The sequence below is a fragment of the Pteropus medius genome, unplaced genomic scaffold (assembly GCF_902729225.1).
Source record: "Pteropus medius unplaced genomic scaffold, Ma_sr-lr_union100, whole genome shotgun sequence".
Lineage (NCBI taxonomy): Eukaryota > Metazoa > Chordata > Mammalia > Chiroptera > Pteropodidae > Pteropus > Pteropus medius.
Genome location: NW_024349801.1, coordinates 17967153 through 17981036, shown reverse-complemented (window position 1 = coordinate 17981036; position 13884 = coordinate 17967153). Strand labels below are relative to the sequence as shown.

General features: G+C 49.5%; 1 protein-coding gene across 1 annotated transcript in view; it reads right to left on the bottom strand.

Moving 5' to 3' along the window:
* Positions 1 to 6200, bottom strand: part of BEAN1 (brain expressed associated with NEDD4 1) — a 32511-nt gene extending 26311 nt beyond the window's left edge. Inside the window, exon 1 of the mRNA XM_039888523.1 lies at positions 6077 to 6200. The gene's annotated coding sequence lies outside the window, so the exon portion shown is untranslated. The remainder of the gene's footprint in view (positions 1 to 6076) is intronic.
* Between the last annotated feature and the right edge of the window lie 7684 nt (positions 6201 to 13884).

Below are 13884 nucleotides of genomic sequence, written 5' to 3'. Positions count from 1 at the left end.
GCGGCGGGTGGCGGCGACAACACTCCAAGCTCTGAAGTGACTGAATAGTATGCGGCAAGTCCGCGGCACCCCCACACCGCTTCACGTCCCCGCTCCCAGAATGCCTCTGTTCTGGGGCCCGCTGCGACACTCAGACCTGGGCAGATGAGTGTGGGTAAGGGGAGCGCCCCCGCGCTCCTGCAGGCAAGAACTTAGCTCCACGGCAAGGGGCGGCATGGCGCATGCGCGGCAGCGATCTGGAATGGTTTAGCATCACCGCGGTGGACAGCGGATTGCGCAGCGCGGCAGGAGTAAGCGAACCTGGGGAAGACAACATGTGATGTCCTGATGTTTATGGTGCGCTACCCAACCACAATCACGTGCAGTCACCGGATCTCAAAACAAATCCCTATTTCACGATAATTAGACCCTGAAATAATTAAGATTGGGTGAGGTAGCGAGCTCCCTACCCCAAGACCGCCCGTTGGAGGATTTTTCGCAATGGAGTGACATGGTCAGCTTTTATTCCTTTAAGAAGGTCTCCCTGGTCTCTGTGTAGAGGGTGGGCCAAGTGTGGGAGACAAGAGGCAGGGGAGCATGGGAAATGACGAGTTTAAATGAAGGCGATAGTGACTGAAGAAAAGGGTGAGCGGCTGCATTCACTGGTTCGGCACGTATTTACTGAAAATCCCTTGAGTACCAGATTTTGCGTGTTGGGGACGGACGGGTGAAGCAAACATTGACGTAGTTTCCTTGTTAGAGATGGAGACACACACGTAATGGTCGAGCTTATTAGTTAACAGTAGGGGGAAACACAGAGGCAGTGTGTAGGTGGAGACTGAACATTCAGCTACGCAGCTGCAGAGGACCTTGGTGAGAGGGTGAACTCTAAGTGAAAGGAAGCTAGTTGGGTGAATAACTGGATGGATGTCTGGGAAAAGAGGACTCCAGGTGGGGGGAGCCGAGAGTGCAAAGGTCCCTGAGCAGGACAGATGGATCAGACGTGGAGGGTGAGGAAGAGGAAGGAGTTGAGGATAATTCCCGTGTCTGCTTGGGTGACGAGAGGATGTTGGAGAGATGGGGCCCTTCCTGAGATGGGGAGGTGGTGAATTCAGGTCTAGACAATCCAGATAACCCCTAGTTCCCTGTGGTCACCACAGTAAATGCTCAGGGGCTATTTGCCGAATAAACAAATGATGACATCTTACAGGGGTTCCATGAACCTGTGGGTGTGCATATGATTGCCCACAGCCAGAATAAAATCAGAAACTCCAGGGACTTTGCTCAGACACACAATCTTGAAAGGGCTGCACCCACATCACGGAGCAGGGGCCAACTCCTGGGTGTGCAGATGAGAGTCTCTTTCTCCTCTGCAGAAAGGACTTTCTATGAGGCTGGGACCCAGCTGGTGACTTCCCCAATGCAGAACATTCCTTGGCAGGTGCGGATAAATGCCATTAAATGTTTGCCATATGATTGAATGAAGGAATGAATGAGTACAGGAGTGGGGGTGAAAAAGAGTGAGAGAACAGTGGCAGAGTACTGGGCAGGGGCCACTAAGGTTTACAAATAGGTAACTTGGTTCTGATATTAGAAAAGGGATCCAGGTGTGGCATCCTCTGTAGCAAGGAGGTTCTGTCACCATGCAATATCTGACCACTGTGTGCTCCACTTAGGTTGGTCAGAATGTGCCCAGAGGTTACTGGATCTCCATGTTGGCTTAATTTACCTGGTAGCCCTCTATGGGATCAACTGTGACCCCCTTCTCCACAGCCACCAAGGCCCAACCTCTAAGGCTTGATTTTCTGTCTAACCACATGAAGATTTGAAAAAGCCTTTTGTGCTAACAAAATAAAAAGTAATTAAGTGAAGTAGTCAGTGATAGTTAACTCATTGAAAGTTTTAAAGGCTAATTTAATTGCCTCTGAACATATCATTTGTTATTGCAAAGATTTTTTAAAACATTAACTTGTCTTTCAACTCACTGATAAGGAGCTTTATTAAAATGTTAGGAAAATAATCTCCATTGTTCTTAACCTTCATCATGTTTTCCCTGGTGCTTGAGCAAGTCCGATTTGCCAAATTTTTGAGGGAATGGTTTCTACCATGAACCTTAATGTTTTATTTTCAGGCCAGCTATATATTTGGCAATGATTAATAATAATAATAATAATAATAATAGACCTTATGTTTGTAAAACACTTTATAATTTGCAAAGCATACTAAGTGCTGGGTACTATTCTAGACTCTGGGATATCAGAGAGAAATAGTTAAAAATCCCTGCCTTTGGGGTGTTTACATTACATTGATGAGGCAGACAATAAACAAATGAGTAAGATATATAGATGCTGGGAATGGTAGTGCAATGGAGAAAGGAGGGAGGAGGGGTAGGGAATCAATGGGGGGCTGCTCTTTTAAATCAGTTTGAAAACTGAATAGAAAAAATAAATGAAAGTAATCTCCTAAAAGTCTATAGCTGGCAGATGGTTAACATATAGACATAAAATGTTTAAGATTTCCAAAGAGGAATCATTCCTGTAACTAATGACATATTACCTAAGATTCAATGTGCTAATTATCAATTTTACAAAGTCATAAAATTACGATGAGTCATAGTGATCTTTTAAGTATTCTATACCTAGCAAAGTTAAATAGTCTTAACCTTTCTAAGCCTCAGTGTTCTCATGTATAAAAATGGGGACGATTATAGTACCTAAATCAGAAGGCTGTTGTCAAAATTCAGAGAAAATGCTTTGCTTGGAAAACTGTGTTTTCAATGCATGTTCATAATGCAGACACAGCAGGGCCATTGGGAAGGGTCCATTTGACACTGCCATATGTTTCCTATACAGGTGTCCCTTGATTTTCGAAAGTTTACATTATACCACTTTGCTTTTAGGCAAGACCTACATTAATACCTGTTTTTGATAACGAGAAATCCAAAGAGGGGTTATGGCTTTCACTACAGAAGGTGAAAAGTGAAAACAGCGTCCAGCATTTGGTTTGCAACAGCTGTAATAGAGGCAGTGTGCACCCTGAACGGGGAGAGTGGCCCTGCCAAGCTCCTTCACTAGGAACGACACAGCCTCTCAGCATCAAGCCGCCAGAGGTTTGAACTGTGTCTGTGCGCATCTGCGCTTTATCTCCATTTATTTTGTGCGTCCATCAGCAAGACGCGTCCTAAAGGTAACAGCTTCTTTGCTTTAAGCCATTTCGGCTTATCAAGGGTTTCATAGGAATGCTCTGCTTTAGATTGTGAGGTAAACCTTTGTATTACTTCTTCAGTCCTCACAACTGTACTGGAAGGTGTGTAATATTATTCCCATTTTCAAGAGGAAACTGAGGCTCTAAAAGGTAAATCTCCTGCCCAGAATCACATGCCATAGTCCAGCTCCAGGAAGCCACACTCTCAGCCATAACTCTATTTGTGTCAAGGGCTCTAGAGGCCTTTCTGGCCTCAGTTTCTCTTTCTAGGAGGATGAGTGCAGATTTATACCCTTACCCAGTGCTCAGAGCATGTCCAGGGCAAAGGCTTCAGGTAACAGGCCTCTGAGTATGTCTAACCAATTATCCTCAAAAACTGAAGGTAATGCCCATGTCCTCATCACGTTCTCTGTCGTCCTTCTTCCAAATACTGTGTCAACCAGGAGATGCAAACCTCCTAATTAGTTTCTGATTAACTCCTTTGGGAAGAAGAGGAGTGAGGATTATGGAAGATACAGGGGTGTAACACCCTAGTGGGTGAATAGGGGTGGGGGTAGGCTCGAGAGGAAGAACAGGAGAGAGGGGGTTTCTTTGTAGAAGGAGCTCTGAGGAGGCAGCCCATTCTGCTTGTCTCACCAGGTCCCCACCAGGCACTATGTGGACAGATTCACGCCCCTTCCCGCCTTCAAGACCGGTCTGGGTAGCTGGGCCACAGGTGACCAGGACTAACATGGGTTGTCCACAAGCTGGACCTTCGTTTTCTTCTTAGCAATGCTCCTGGCCACCTACACCCTCCATGTCACCCCAAGGATCCCAGAATCCTCCCCGAGGCCTTACTGGCTCTATTCTGGGTCTGAGGTCCCAGTTGCAGAGACAAGGCAGGTATCTTCCTGGGGACATTCCAGCTCTAAAGTCCTAACCTCTCTGTCCATGGCTCCATTTCATTCCCAAGGGTCATCATTTCTGGGGCCTTGTGGCTCAATGGTCTGGATGAGCACACCATCACGGGCAGCACAGAATCAGGGCTGGGACCCTTCAGACCTCCCACTGTCTCTTTGTCCTGGTGGCTGGTCTTCCTGCTGCTTTCCACTGCCTGTCTGAACTGTCACCCCTGGAATGTCCAAGACACCTGACAGCCTGATCCCTCCCCAGGGAAAGTAATCATTCCACCGCCCCCCCCCGCCGCCCCTCGCCCCCCCAACCTCGGGAGTGGAGGGAGTTGTGCTGAATTCCCTTGTACAGAGTGTAAACAATACGTGAGGAGCCCTCTGCCAGGGCAGCAGACATCAGCAAGGGGCAAAAGGAAAAACGTCAGTTAGACGCAGTCTTTTCCAACCTGGATGGAGATGGCAGGATAGGGAGGGGCAGCAGAGGCCAGGGGAGGAGGGAATGTCTGAGAAAGGGCAGGCCCTAAGGAGGGAGATTTGCATTGCAATTAGATGTCCGCAAGGCCTCCTTGGAGGGGGTGATGTCCCCACCACATGAGGGGAGTTCATTCAGCCCCAGCATCTACAGGTGCTAGACATTTCATAAAATGACACCTGTAGCCAATTCGAACTGAGTACTGGCTGTGTCAAGCACTGTGCTAGTCCCTTCTCCGCTTCCCCCCTCCCCCCTCCCCCCAAGCATCGTCTCATTTAATCCTCCCAAACCACCTCCTCCATGTTTCAGCTGGGGAAACCGGGGCTTAGAGAGGTTAAGTGTGTTGCGTAGCTTACACTGCAAGCCCACCCTCTGGTTCCAAAGCCCGTAAACCTGCTCACAACAAAATCCTGCCTACTGGTCAGTGGAGAAAATTGAGGCACAGGGAGGTGAAGCCACCTGTTTCAGTAGAGCAGTCAGGATGTTTGAGGAGAGTCAGGAGGGGCATCTTCAAGGCAGGTGCCTCTGGGACTGCGTGGATAAAGGCCAAGGACTAAGCTCTTGGAGCCCCTGCCTCTCACACCTCTCACCTGTGTCCCCCCCCTTCCCAGCCTGGGTCTGGCCATCCCACCCCACCCTACCCCCACCCCCGCACCTGCGTGGGACCAGGAGGACAGCTCTTGGGCCTTCCTGCGTCAGCAGCCCGAGAAACCCGATGGGCAGAAAGAGCTGCGCAAGCCAGCCGGGGGGAGGGGTGGGGTGGGCACTACCCAGCTCCCGAGGGCGCTGGGGGAGAGGCGGCTATGTCGTTTGGTGTTGCGTAGTCAGCCAGAGCAGCCGCCTCGGTCTCGGCCTCGGGTCCCTTTTACTGCGCAAGAAAAAGTCTGCCCCAAAGCGGGAGAAGGTTTGGCGGGGATGCCCCCTCTCCCACCCCTGGCGCTGAGAGAGGCCAGCGCGGCAGGCACTAAAGCGGGGTTATGGCCCAGGTAACCTGCACGTCGGAGGATCAAACTTCCTGGCTCGAGGGTGGGGGGTGGGTTTTAGCTTAAAACTCCACAAAGCCCGGACCCCTTTCCTCTTTCACCCCGACCGAAAGTGCATCCTAGTTTCCCCTTCTTGGGCCGGTTGTTAAGGGATCTTCAAAATCGACGGCGTTGGGCCGGGGAGACTGTCTTACGTTCCCTATACGGGGTGGATGCTCTTCTGGGACTCGAGTCAGGCACGATCTGGGAGACCTCCCGTTCCCCGCGGCCCGAGGGCGTGCTCTGGGGCAGCCGCGGCCAGAGCCGGTCCGGGTGGACCCGGGGCCGCCGGGGCCGCAGGGGCCGGGGGTCGGGGTCCGCGGGAGTGCGGAGATCGCGATCCGAGCGCGCTGAGGCTCCGCTTGGAACCGCGAGTTCGCCCTCCCGGCGCTGAGCGGCCCCGGGTGCGTGTGTGTGTGTGCGCCCCCGCCGCCGCAGAGCGCGGGGGAAGGGGCCGAGACCCCCTCCCCATCCCTCCTCCGGACCGCCCCCCGCCCCAAGCCCCTTACTCGGCTTGGCTGCCTGGCTCTGCTCCGTGCGCCGCAGTGCCAGATCCAGCTTCGGCTACAGCTCGGCTTCGCGCTTTGGCTCCGGCTCCCGCTCCGGTTCCCGCTCGGATGCTGCTGCGCTCGAGCTCTGGCTCGGACGTCGCGGGGGGCGCGCCGCTCCGCCTCGGCCTGCTTAGCGCGCAGGGGCGGGGCGTGGCGGAGGAGGCGGGGCCGTGCTGTGCCGACCAGCTGCCCGCGATCCCCAGTCGAGGCGACGACGGCTGCTCGGGCCCGGCCCTGCCCTGCCCTGCCGCAGCCCCGCCCGGCCACCCACGCCACGGTGGCCCGCTCTGGCGCCCCAGGTGGTGGCGAGCCTCCCGGGCCTTAGCAGCGCTGCGCGGCGGCTCCGGGGCCTCAGCAGCGCTGCCGCCCGGGTCATTCCTGAGATGGGGGGATGCAGGGGAGGGGGAGGGCCGAGCTGCACCCCTCTGCGCACAGCTAGCCCGACGCCCACACAATGGGTGGTGGGGCGGGTGCGTCGGGGAGGCCAAGAGATGCGGGAGGCCAGCACGCCAGCAAGATGTGTGAGGATGACAGACATGTATAGAGAATGACATACAGACGCGGGGGAACAGAGAAGGACAGACCTACAAACGCGCAGAAAAGGGTAGACAAACGATAAGTCTAGGGAAGGACAGCCAGACAGATTGGTGAGAGGCAAAGCTGGGCACTTGGGCAGGGGAAGCTTGTCATGGCCACTGGGAGGGACAGAGAAGCCTGGCAGGGCCTTCTGCTCCCAGTTCTCCACAGGTAGGTGAGTTCTGGGAGGTGCCAGGATGTCAGCTGGGCCCCGCTGAAGCCTTCCTCTTGAGCCACTAGCACACCTATTCTCTTCACCTTTTCCCCCACCCTGTACCCTGTGTACTTCCCCAGAATCTCAGGCACAGAACTCAGCCCTGGCAGATACAGGCCTGCCCCAATGGGATGCCTGGCTCAGATGAGGGCTCCTGGCTTCCCTGACCTGTTCTGTCCCCACCCTACTTTGGGGCCCTGGACAAGCCCAGCCAATCCCCCAGGCCTCCCTTTTCTTCATTATATAGATCTCCTGCTTATTGCACCCCTGCTATGTGAGGTGCTTTCCAGTTATTTGTGGGATCGTTTATTTAATCTCTCCTACCTGGCTGGGAGCCCCATGAGGGACACCCTTGGGGGCCTGCACAGAGCATGTACTCTAAATTTGATGACTGAAATGATGAAATACTTTGTTGATAAAGCGCTTCTAACCCCCATGTTGTGGATGGCAGTTAGAAAGTGGTTCTCAAAAATAAAACGTGAATAAAAAATTTAAAAATATATATTTAAAAAATGGGATGACAAAGAGCTGCACTTGGAGAAGGAGAGGAGCCATGGGGATGGCATGGAAGAGAAGCGAGGCAGCCATTGGCACTGTAGGAAGGGTGGGGGCAGAGCAGGCTCTGGTGGAGAAAATAAACCTCGCTCCAACCCCCTCTGCCAGTCACTATGTCTTAGGCTTCCCTGGTTGGAATCAGAGGGACCTGCATGATCTAAGGCCTCTGTGGTTGAGGACAGCTCCTAGCCTCCTTTCGTAACTGTTCATTCTGCGCTCAGCCTCCTGCCCTGCCTTCCCTATTCCCCCTAGACTGTGGCAGGGGGTGGGCCTCAGGGCTGGGGGACTCCAGCTCCATCTGGAGCTATCATGGGAGCATATGTGCTATATAGGGGATGGGGCCAGAATAAAGGGAAAGATCTGTCAGAGTCATTAGAAAAGGGACCTAAGAGGCCCTTCGTCCAACCCCGTGCATTTGTTCTATGAATGAACAAATAAAGGGCTAGAGAAAGGAGGGGATGGGCCAGGGACCGAGAACTAGGATTGGAGGCTCTAGGACTCTCAGGCTGGGGCTGTGCCCACTGCACAACACTGCTAAAGGTCACCTTGACCTCCCTGAGCATATAACTGTTGATCCTTGACAAACTGTTGATTGTCAAGTGGTTTTACTTGTTGGCTATCCCTTTTGGCAAATTTTTGTGCCGCAGACCCAGGGAGAAGCCCTGAGACAGAAAATCTACCTCCTTAAACAGAGGGCAGAGACCAAAGAAAGAAGCAGGCACTCCAGTCTGGCAACTAATGGAGTTTGTTAAGGGAAAATACATACGAAGTATGTCTTGGGCTGTTGTAAGATGAAATGGATCACCATGGGGCTTGGCAGGTGCCAAAGAATTATATACAGTGAAGGGGGTACTAGTACGTGAATGCTACCAGGTATGAGAAATTACTCTACATGTGTGACCAGGTTGAGACAACAATCTGTTCCAGGAACCAGCATACTGCATGAGGCAAGTGAGGGGTGCTGATTTGTGTCAGGATGAACATCAGTTATAATCAATCTCTAAGGGGGATTTACAGAAAGCAACCTCTGTTCTAGCCCAGGTACAGCTTGTGGTGCAGACAGTCATCACATCATGGAATAGTATCTCCTCCGCAGCAAGACAATGCGTATATGTGTTTTGTGGGTGTGAGGGTGTGGAGGTGGCTCATTCTGAGTGCGTCCTTGTGGAAGGTCCCAGCCCTAAAGAGCTCATTCCCCTCCATCCTCCATTGGAGCATCCCTGATCTGGCAAATCTGGCTTGTTCTTCATACTGGAGCCCAGAACTGATTTCCATTGGGGCTAGAGGTGTTGTGTCTAGTTTCAGAGGGTTGGGTTATGACTATATGTCTACCTGCCTGCCAGCTGGCCTATCTACCTACCTACCTATCTACCTATCGTCCATCCATCCATCTACCCACCCACAAATACACATAAGTGTAGAGCACTTGGGAAACATCAAAAGGAGAAAGAAGAACATAAAAACTGGTCATGGTGCTACATCGTTTATACTGAGTTTCCTTTTCCTTTTTCTTTTTAATTGCATAATTCTGCAAGTGTCCTTAATGGGGGTGAACTTGCTGATTATCTCTCCTCTCCTCTCCCTTGTCACATTTTTAATGGCTGCCTAGTGTCTTATTAGATGGTTGTACTATATTTTATTTAACCAGTCCTCTATTGCTCAGCATTTAGTCTGTTTCCAGTTTTTCACACTTCTAGACAACACTGCCATGAACATCCTCATGGGTAAGTTTGTGCATGTCCGTGACGATCATTTCAATGGGCAGGTCCATATATTTTTGAGGCTTTCTTCTGCACGAGGTCAGACTTTGCAGGAGGAGCATCTCCTGGGCACCAGAGAAGCAAAGTGGTGTTTAGTGTCTGCTTGGTCAATGGCAGAGTAGGAAGGCAGGAAGGAGAAGCCTGTGGGAAGTAATGTAGTGCCAGCTCAGGACAGCAAGGTGCCCTAGGAAGCTCCAAGTGCCAGGCTCTGGGGACTTGCCCTAGAGTGTGCTCTGTATGACCCCTGTCACAGGATATGGTCGACTTATCAATTTAGTTGTTGGAGAATCTTCTGATACTAAAGGTAGAGGAAGGAAAGGGGAAAGGCCATCAGGATGGTCTGGCCTCTGGGTGGGATATCTGTTTAAAATACCCATCAAAAACCAAACAAGTAACAAAAAAACACCCATCAGACCTTTCGAGGTTACCTCTTCTTAGCATATTCTTTATACAGAATTATGTCAAAAGCATCTTCCCAGCCTTGAATTACATTAGAAAAGGCCCAGCTATCCAGATTGCCCTGGCTTTGGGGTTGGGGAGCACACCATACTTTAAAAAGGTGAAGGAGGAAAACCTCTGCCACCAGGTTTTCAAAGAGCTTTCCTCTTTCTCTCTGAAATTTGTTAACAGTCCCCTTGAACATGTCTCTGTGGTATTAAGGGGAGATGAAGGAAGAGGCTTTGGTTCCTGATTGGTGAGGGGTGGGGTCAAAGGCAGAGCTAATGTAGGGGAGGAAGCTCAGGGACGGGGAAACACCAGAGAAACTTGAAGCAGCTCCTCCAGGAGCAGCTCTCTACTGAGAGCTGAGAGCGAGAGTGAGAGAGAGAGCGAGCGAGAGAGCGAGAGAGAGAGAGAGAGAGCAAGAAAGAGAGAGAGAGGGAGAGCGATGAGGAGAGACAGAGCGAGCATGAGGAGGAGGAGAGCGAGAGAGCAAGGAAAGAGAGAGAGAGAGAGAGGAGAGAGAGAGAGGAGAGAGAGAGGAGAGAGGAGAGAGAGAGAGAGAGAAAATGAGAATGAGAATGTTTCCCCCCAACCCCCGCTTTACAGATGAGGAGACTGAAACCATCCAATTTTAAGTGACTTTCCAGAAATGTGCAGCTGGTCAAGTGAAACCAGGTAAGATTATGAAACACTTTAAAATTGCAGAAAAGATTGCCAGGTGTCCTTCTAATTGAATATTAGGTGTTTCTTGGCACATGGTTTATCTGCTTCTGTAGGGGTTTGTGTCTCTCTAGGTCTCTGAGCTATTGTTTTGTAAGCTGTAGAAAACTAATGCAAACTATCCTGTCCATTGAGATGCAAATGAATTTTATCAGGTGAGGTCAGTTGATATCCTGTGAGTGTGGGGGTGGGCTAAAAGCTATACTTGTGGCTGCCCTTGAGATTTGCCTTTAATTGGTTCCCTCATTAATTAAAGAGCCAAATAAAATCTTTAACATGTGTTCATGAGTTAAATAGAATCTTTGACATCCATCACTCTATCTACCTAGCCTTCCTCTCATCTGTTCACCTCCTTATCTTCCCCACATCCACTTATTTTTCCTCCTTTTCTCATATCCATTCATTTTTCCATTATCCATAAAACTCTCATTTATTTACCCATCTTCCTATCTATCTACCCCATCTACATCCATCCCTCATGCCTCTCATACGTAATCATTGATGCCTACTGCTAGCCCAGGACTCTGCTGTGTATTGGTGAAAAAAAAAAATGATGTAAAAAACTCCAGGTCTGTGTTCTTAAAGAGCCACAGTCTGTTAGGAGAGGCAGCTGTATAAACCAATGGTCACAGAACAATATATTTTCTGTGGCAGATATGCTCAAAGAAAGGACACCTAACCCAATCTGAGGAGGTTAGAAAAGGCCGCTTTGAAATTTATGCTCCTTGAGTTGAACTTAAAGTTCGATTATGATTTCACCAGCTGGACAGGACTGGGTGATGTTCCAGGATAACTTACATGTACAATGGTGGTGTAGGTGTTGTGAGACTAAGGTGATTCTGGCGACACAGGTAATTTGGAACATTGGGAGTGAAATTGAGTGTGAATGGTGCGTTATCAGAGAAGACGAGAATGGCAGGTTTGGGGTGTTTTTCAACACTAACAACCAATTCTCCAACTCTCTGGACACCAAGTGGGTGTCCAACAACTCAATTCAATTCTGACATTAACTACCCAGAGTTAGCACACACCCCACAGCTTAAGGGCTCAGTACCATAAGAATACCCCCACTTTAGATGCCAGTTGCAAAGCTACCCTTCTGGCTACACATAGAGGGTTCCCACCATCCCCTCGTTGGTTTCAATTATTTGCTAGGCTGGCTCACAGAACTCATAGAAACACCTATGTTTATCAGTTTATTACCAAGGCTATAACTCAGGAACAGCCAGATGAGGGAGTTACATGGGGCAAAGTATGGGAGTGTGGAGCTTCCACGACCCTCTGGGCTTGCCACCCTCCCTGCAGCTTTATGTGTTCCAGGAAGCAAATCTCATTGTTCAAGAGTTTTCGTACAGCTTAATCTCCAGCCCCCACCCCTCAATGGTATGAGATCAGTGGATGGGGCCTTAAGATCCAACCCTGTGATCACTTGGACTTTCTGGCTACTGTAGCCATCCAGAGGCTGCGTGGAGGCCCACTCTAAGTCATCTCATTAACATAAACTCAGGTATGGTCAAAAGTGCTTGGTAGACACTCCTGTCACTTAGGAAATTTCTAGAGTCTTAGGAGCTCTGTACCAAACCCAAATATTATAACAAAAGATGCTCCATCACCCTTCACACTCAGGAAATTATGTGGGCTTTAGTTCTCTGTGCCAGGAACCTGGGACGAAGACCAAATAGATTTCTCATTATACCATAACAGGTTATAAGGGTCTTGGATGACTGGCTAAGGCCTTGAATAACAGGATGAGGGCCTTGGGGGCTATGTAAGGGCTTTAAGGAGGGGGTAATGTAGTCAGGTATGTGTTTTAGAAAGATCTCTCTGGCTGCCTTGTGGAAATGCGGATGAGGATGTGTGTGCAGAGGGGATCAAATGATTTAGTGTCTAGAATGAGGACATCACCAGTGATGTGCTTTTCATCCAGTCCCTGGGATTGGCCTAGGCCCTCACATTTGTCCTGGACACAAATCCAGTTCTCACTCCACTTACCCTGCCAAGGCTGAAGTCAAAGCTGCCAGACTGAGGGTTGTGGCATGAGGAAGACTTAGGGGTTCTCCATTTTCCAGGGTGGCATTGCAGCACCCTTTACCAAGGTCTTCAGTCTCATGGTGGTCCCTCTCCAGTTTTAGGGTGGACGTGGACTTTGTCAGTTGCTCACTGGTTTGTCTGTCAAGGTCACTAGGAAGTATCTTGGTTCCATGCCTCACTTTTCTGCCTCTCCAATTTACATCCACAAAACCCATTAACTTCCCATCTGTCACGCCACGATGTTTGCTCTGGCTCCGTGAAATCTCCATCCTAGTGGTTTGCCAGTGACACCTGATAGTGTTCAGCCCAGGTGGAGCTGCTACAGTGAGTTAGACATGGCCCCAGCCCTCAAAAAGCTTGCAGCAGAGGTGAAAGATTGGTCTGGGGGGGTCCCACTAATCTGGAACGAGAAACACCTGGTTGTGGAAGGGGAAATAGCTCAGGCTGGAGAGTTGGTGGATTCGGGGTTGAGTCTTTGTGCTGCCGCTCACTGGATTGTCTGTCACCTTAGGGAAGTCACTTCATCTGGATTTCAGTTTCTTCAAGGGGAAAAGTAATATTTACCTATCTTACTTTAGATTTTTTTTAGTAACAACTAATGCAACTAGTGGGAAGCAGCTTGAACTCTTGTAAGCAAAAAGAATTGTTTACTAGAATCCAAGTCTGGGCTTTTGAGTCCTGAAGTAGGGAACAGGGAAGCAGGTGGGAACTCAGGGAGGACTCTGCCTTTTGTGTCTGCTTCTCTCTGCTGTCTCTTAATTTTTCTCACCCTGCAGACCTTCTTTTTCCATTATTCCATAAAAAAAAATCTATTTTGCAGCTTGAGAGTGAGTTCGCAACACCTCAGTTCTAGCCACAAGCAGACCTCACTGACCATCTTTCAAACCACAAGTCCAAATTCTCAAGAGAAAATCCAATTGGCTGAGCTGCATTAGATGTTCATGTCTGGGCCAATCAACTGTGGCCAAAAGAGTAGAGTCATATAGCACAAACATAGCAGCTAGTGGACATAGGTATAAGCAGGGGGTAGTTTTCAGATAAAGTGGGGACTTGTGAGCTGGGCAAAACCTCACCCCAAAGGTGTTTTCTATGCTATGTCAGGTTTGTTGAGAAGATGATGAATGTAATGAATATAAGTAAGTATTTGGCACAGTTTCTTAGGTATATACTGTGGGCTCTATTAATGGTAGCTGCTATTATCCATTCATTGCCTTGTTTAATAGGCACGTAATGAGTGTCTGGTTTGTACTAGATCCTACACTGTGTGCTGAGCACAAAGCTTGAAAAATGAGAGTAATGGAATTAACACTATTTTGCAAGGATGCTGTCTGGATTGAAAGAAATAATACATGCAAAGTGTTTAGTACAGTTCCTGACACACAGCACAGTAAATGTTGCCTACAAATGTTGAATATCTAATTGCAAAAGAGCAAGAAAAAAAATCCTTATGGCTTTTTTATATGTTTTTT